Source organism: Etheostoma cragini, chromosome 10 (genome assembly GCF_013103735.1).
Source record: "Etheostoma cragini isolate CJK2018 chromosome 10, CSU_Ecrag_1.0, whole genome shotgun sequence".
Classification (NCBI taxonomy): Eukaryota; Metazoa; Chordata; class Actinopteri; order Perciformes; family Percidae; genus Etheostoma; species Etheostoma cragini.
Window position 1 is genome coordinate 10,794,693 of NC_048416.1, and position 7,071 is coordinate 10,801,763.

The following is a 7,071-nucleotide window of genomic DNA, read 5'->3' on the forward strand; positions in this document are numbered from 1 at the left end:
TATATATATATATGCAGGGAAGGAACTTCTTTCGGTGGAACATATATTCAAATATTGCTGACTGTTTTTTGGGGAATTTAAAAGGGAACCAAATGAAGATTATACAGTAGAATCAACTTGTAGCTTTCATTACAGAAGCATGTGAACCAGAGTTACAGACAGTTAACTAAATAACTAAAAGGTTTCGAAAGAAAATCTTCCGGGATGGGCAGGAGATGCTCAGACTTAAGTATTACTAAAATCCTGGATTGATTCTCAAATGCTAACTTTCCTTTTTTCACTACGCTACACAGAAGCCCAGTCATCAGTAATTCTGACTCTATTGGCCCTGACACATGCAATATTGTCACCATCTGGCACAGGCCTCCGATATCTAACACTTTTCACTACAAACCATGCAAACATCAGATAAACTTACATGAAATGTCCAATCCAGTCCAGTATGAGCTGCACACAACCTTAAACAAGACAGTTTCCATGCTTACCTTCCTCCCCCTTCTTCTGCGTCCGTCCTCCCTCTCACTCTCTCTTTATCTGCCACTATGTGAACAGATGGGTCCTTTATCTTCTCTTGCTTCTTCCCTCAAAGCTCAGCTCCAAGGCTACCCCCCACCCCACCCCACCCCACTACACACACACACACAAACACACACCGCACTGCCATGACAAATATAAGCTTGCATGTTTGCAGAAACCTCCTCTGTCTTTCACTAAAGAAGAGTCTCCCTTACTTTGCTCTCTCCATCACTCTCTTTGCATCTGTGAGCTCCACGTCCCAACCACTATTTAACATATGGAAAAAAAAGCTTTGCTTTTTCCTCGATTACTCTATTCTAAAACTTAAACAAAAAGTTCCGGCACGGCACTCAGTCCTGTGCTTGATCGGGGAGGATTAGTGAGCGTTCCACGGCAAAGATGGGTTTAGATTGTGTGTGTGCATGTTCCCCTGCTGCGACATCTGCACGCTCATGTGGATCTTTTCTGATGATGGCATTAACGTTTTACACACAATCCTCTTAACGCAAGGATTAAAAACTAAAATGAAGACAGACAGATTTGTCTCTGTTTCCTTTTTTTTTTGGCTTTGTGTTGAAGCGATTGGACCTGAACTGTTGAACCGTTAGAGGCTCGGCACAGCACAGTATTGTGACCTCTTTCTTTAAGTGCAACATTAGCAACTTCTTATACTAGCAACTCTCTCCATAAACACATTCAGCACAATCAATTTGAAGTTAAAAAGCAGAGGACATAGAGTGGAATCATTTGCTGGAGAGATTGGCAAGCGCATATTCTGAGTGTTCATATTTTCTGTAAGCTGATTCATGCCAACACTGCTATTCTCTCTCTTTCTTGAGTCTTGTTCCTAATAGCAGCTGATGCGTCCCACTGGGATCATTAGGTTCCCTCTTCTCTGCTCTTTGTCTGCTGAAGGACAATGGCTGATGCTAAAAACCTGTGTAGGGCTGAAGAGATGTTTTTGCGGGAAACCTGATTCCTCCGATGCATTTCTGCAACAGGACGGACAGAATGACGCGCTTCAACAACCTTACATTTGCTGTTTTTCCTCAGTGTAGATTTACTTGCTCACCACACTTTAATACTTTTGTTTCAGTAAAATTTTGATGGCCGTTGTTACATGCAGAACACCTTAAACCATTACATTCTTGTCTTATCATAAAATGCAATGACAAAGATGTACCTGTTCTGCCTGTCTTTAATTAAGCAAAGGGATGTTGGCATCATCTCCTGTCTACATGAACACTGGACATGGCCAAAGGGGAAGATGTGTCCCAATCTGTGCTGCTATTTCACAGAAAGTGGGAGTTTAATTCTGCGATTGTCTACCTGCATGCCACACCCTCGCAGCCTGTGACTGTGACAGCAGAAGCAGCAATAGGAAAGAGAAGACAACAGCTTTTACAAAACTCACTTAAGATCCTCCATCAGTATGGAAGGAAGACAAAAAGTAAATGGGAGTTGACGCACTGGCCTTGATGAGCTGAGATGTATCTTGGCAATCACAAGCGATGTATCAAGTACGAAGATGCTTTCACATGTTCTGAGCCCAAAGTGTCAGACAGCAGTGTGGAACTCTTCTGGAATCCCTTTGGTGCCGGCACAAAACCTTCAATGAGTGGTATATTACCATTTCTCTCTGATTACATGTGTATTTGGTAAGTCTCTGGATGGTAACATGTTGTATGTTGTTTAATGTGGAGCACTGACCGTACATGCTACCATCACATATAATATACTCAGCACAGTCAAACCATTCCAGCTAACTCTGATTGGTGTGTCTAGGACAATCCCAGCCAAAGATGCCTACAATGAGATGTTTGATTGTTTTTGCATACTGTTCTTATGTGTTTTTAGTACTGTATTTCGTTAATGCATCAAGAGATACACATTCTGTTGTGTGCAGGTGTGCTCAGTTTTTTTATTGTTACCTGAAGGATACACCATATGTCTGGAGTATCACTGGCTGGAAGCAGGAAGCCTTCTGGGGCTAAAAGGAATACCTGCCAACAAAGTACAAATACTTTGTTACAGTACGCAAGTAGAATTTTCACATATTGGTCCTTTACTTTGTTATTTATTCATTTCCAGAAACGTCTCCTCATACTCCACCACATTTCCTAAATAAAATGTATACTTTTACTCAACTGCATGAACCCTAAGCATCTTAGTCAGGCGTTGCTACAAAATAATGTCAGAAGAAATTTGTTATTCTGGAAAAAAAAAAAGGTTTGGTGAAGTTAATGCACCTCCAACCATTCCAGTTGGTGAAATAATGCCTGTTTGTTGTCAAGAAATAAAAAATAAAAAGCAACCCTTAACAATGATTTAACAATCACAAAACTACTCTTTATACTTGAGTACAGTAAAGCATATCTGCCACTGCAGACAGCCACACTCAGATATATGATCTATGAAGCACTCCATCTATATATTTCTCCTTTTTCTCAAAATAACTTCATTCGAAATCATCAAGTCAAAAGTTTCTGGGGTATATGAAGATGAGGCGTTTCCGCTGTCACCGTGACAACAGGCTACTTCCTCATGAATGCAGCTACTGGGACAGGTCAAAGGTTACTTGGTGGTAATGGGTGATGGATGCTGGGTGGGCTGGGAATCTTGTTAAATGTATGAATGGAGCTGTGTGTCACGGACTGCACAGTGTTTCTCTGCACACATCTGCCTCACACAGGACGACAGCCTCTTTCATACTTATTTGGAGTTGTTGGAGCTGCCAAAACACAAAAATATAAAATACACAACATAACACAACAATACACTGCAATTTGTTCTGGTAACCAATATTTTCCCGTTTGCTCACTGCTGAAATTCATAAAAATTAGAAAAGAGTTCAGGGGATTGCATGTGGTTCAGTCTGAAGATGAGGATGCATTGTAAGAAAAACAGTACATAGGGAACAGCATTTATAAGGTCTTGATTAACTGGTATGAAGACATAAACTGCGCTTCTAACAACAGTTCTGTTCTTTGCATGCCACATGGCAGAAGCACTGAGAGCAAGAGATGACTTCACTCTACTTAGAGCCTGCCCATAAGCAGAGCTATGAAAAAGGAAGCGATAGTTCCTCGCCCTGATGGTTGGTGTGACAGAGCTGACCTGTGGTGCCTGGGGACCATATGGTGGTTAACCACTTCAGCTTTGGGTGGAGGGCCAACAGATGGAGGCTGCAGCTCCACAAAGAGTGCAGTGTGAGAGAATGTGGATGTCAGAGCAGAGAGGAAAGTCAGGATGTTAGAGAATGACTTTAAACGGAATGTAAACACATGACCACACAATAAAGTACTTATATTATATTACATTACCTATAATGGTGATTTCATGGCTTTTCATGAAAACAAGGGAATGAAAGGATAGTTTACCCAAATTCCCCCCAAAAAAAATTCTCACTTGTCTTTAGAATCATAGACTCTAAAAAGGTAGAATGCAACCAAGGAAAAAGACATTTCAGCATATGCCGTGTTGACATGGGCCTGGAACTCTACATGCAGACCCAGCCCGCGCTGAACATATCCATATTCATTCATTCAACAGAGTTCAGCAACACAACTTTAACTAATGCCCTCAAAGAGCAACGTCTCTAAACCTGGACAAATGTCAAAACCATCTACATAACTACATAGGGTTAATTTGGGTGAATTGGTCTTGAAGAACCCCCGCTGAAATCATTGTCAGACTGGTACTGAGATAAAAAGTAAAATCATCAGTAAACTACCGTTACCATATGAAAAGTATAATGAAAATGCAGAATGGTTTTCAGAATGTTACATTATTTATTTTGTTCGTTTAACCTTTATTGCAGGAGAGTCCCATTGAGACTAAGAATCTCGTTTTTATATGACTTTTGGCTGAGACACACAGCCGCACAAGTACTAACACAAACCTACAGACAGGAAACACAAAAAGGTGAGAAAATTAAAAGGAACTCAAAGTCACACAAAGAAAAAAATAGAAATTTAAAAGAGTCAGTTTTGCAGGCAGGTACATTTTATTTCAACATCTCATATCGTTTTTTTTCAAATGCCTGTGGCGTGGACTCGTCTCAGACCCCTCCCACTCTGGCTGGCTCATTAGTAGGCCCCTTTTTTTCCCTGGGAGCCGTGTGGAGGCAGTCTGAGTGGTGTAGGGAGGACGAGCCCCACCTCAGCAGTCCTCCTGATTGTCTTCCTTTTTCCTAGAGGGTTGGAGATGCAGCTCACTCTGATGTTTGTCTACACAGACAGCAGGGGGGGGGTGTTGGGGCTTTAGGTTGTCTTTGGGGTTCTGCTTTGCTTTCGACACACTCCCCTTCGCCCATGCACTCACTACACTAATGAAATACTGTAAATGTTTTAGGCACATGGTGGCCTAGATGTTAGAGAAGAGAGCTTGGGACCATCCCCAGACAGGGTCGGGAAAGTGAAAAAAGCAGCGCTTCATTATCACCACTAAGGTGCCATTGAGCAAGGCGGCTCAGTGGCCAGCTGGTAAGACTGTGGTTGTACTGGGCAGCTTCCAGGTATGAATGTGGAACTGAATGTGACAGGTCGTTGCAAATTAGGAATTGTTCTCAATCAACTTACCTGGATAAATAAAGGTTAAATTCAAGTCAAGTCATATTTAATTGGGGTTATTTGAACTATATTTAATTCCATCCTTAATTGTGTGTGGTCCACCTTTTTACATAACTTTGACGTTGATTGATATGTTAGAAAAGACTAACTAACACGCGTTCTTTGATTTGATGAGGAGGAAGAGAGGCTGAGGGTCTAATTGAGAATTTAGAAAAGGTTTAAGGAAAATAGCATGATGAAGATGATAAGACAAAGACAATAAAGCACAAAACATAACAACACTGCAGCTGACAGCGGACTTGATCCATGCTTCTCCCTGATGGAGTCACATGAGACCAGTCCCGAAATCATCTCCACATCCCAGATTTATCCCAAAGAAGTTGAGCGTGTTTCTTCAAATTAAATCTTTCTCTATTGGTCTGATGTTTTTGTTTCAAGTCCCATCTCTGAATTGTCAGGTTTACTCCGGGTCATAGGTAAAGGTATTTCATCATGGTAGTGCCAATTCTATTCAAGTTTACTGGGATATGCATATCCCTTTGTTTTTAGTCAAGTCTGGCCATGCAGGGGCAGCTCCCAAAAGGCAGGAACAACAGTCACCTTTCCAGTGTGGACAATGGGTCTCCTCCTGTGTGCAAATTTACAGTCAGGATTTAATCATTCTTTAGAAACTTGAAATGGTGTAGGACAGCCAATTGCTGATTAAATCTGGTGTGGGGACGTAAAGGGAGTATTGATATAATCCCTTTTCACCCAGCTGCAGGGTCAAATGATTTGTTACTAGACCAAACGTACATTGTTTTCATAATAATAATATTGTTTTATCTTTTTAAAACCCAACACATACCAACCAGATCAAATTGTGTATTCTTGGAAAACACAAAGCAGCAGACAGTGTTCCGTGTCTGCCAACCAGTTTCACCGCGCCGATACAATCAATATCAAACAATGTTTCAAGGTAGCCAATGCTATGTTCACACTACCTGCTTCAAAAGCTTTAAACACACCTACATTGTCGCCATTGAACGTTGACGAAAGCTGAACTTTGATTTGTAGCGTGCCACGCCCGTCACCCAGCGACAAGCGTGTGCGTGTGTGTAACAAGTGTGAACACAGTAAAGTGTAGCTAAAGTGCATACGGAGCAGAGAGTCACGGTAGACTTCCGTTCGGTTGTTAGTGAATGGCTGATAGTGGTATCACGTAAATCACCGTGAAATGCAATTAGCCAAAAAAAGATGGAGATGCCGGGGATTGAACCCGGGGCCTCATACATGCAAAGCATGCGCTCTACCACTGAGCTACATCCCCTGACAGGGTAGGCGGCGAATACCAGACTATTTGTAGCCGCTTATAACATTGCAGCTACAGTATTGGTTAGAGTGCTTAGTTGGTACGAAAAGAATCGTTCCACGCAGACGGCCGGTCTGTTTCTATAATAATTAATTATGTTAAGTTAGGTAGCCTAATCGTTATGTTGAAGCAATGCTGTGTCTCGTTATTTTTATCTCAAGATAAAAGTCAATCATATTTTTTCCTAATATGGTCCAATGTAAAATATGTCTTTAGTTATTTTACATGTTTTCGAAAGTAGGCTAAGTCTAAATTTGCTCGGAAACTTTGAACAATGAATTCTGTTTCTAATTTCTGTGTTCATGTGTGCTCTGATTCCACCAGCAGATGGCGCCGTAGCCCGCACTTTAATGTTGCACCTGCAGCTGGTCCACAGGCAGTTTAACTGATTTAAGTGACGGTTCATACATACGGTCCCTATGGACGGAAAAGGACCAAGACAGGAATATTGGTGTGTTGTGTGTTTGTGACAACGGGTAGCCCACAGTCACTGCCGTCAGTGCAGCTAACATTACTTCACCTGAAACGCTGACGTCCACCTGCTGCCCGCTGTGAACCGACCGGTGTTCCGGTTTAACGAGAGTCCATGTTAACTGGCGACCGTCAGCCAAAAGCGTCTGTTGTTGTCGTAGT

At 41.8% G+C, this 7,071-nt stretch overlaps 1 non-coding gene across 1 annotated transcript; it reads right to left on the reverse strand.

Moving 5' to 3' along the window:
- Positions 1-6,324: 6,324 nt before the first annotated feature.
- On the reverse strand, positions 6,325-6,396 carry trnaa-ugc. Its single transcript has one exon. It is a non-coding gene; the product is annotated as a tRNA-Ala (tRNA).
- Positions 6,397-7,071: the final 675 nt, after the last annotated feature.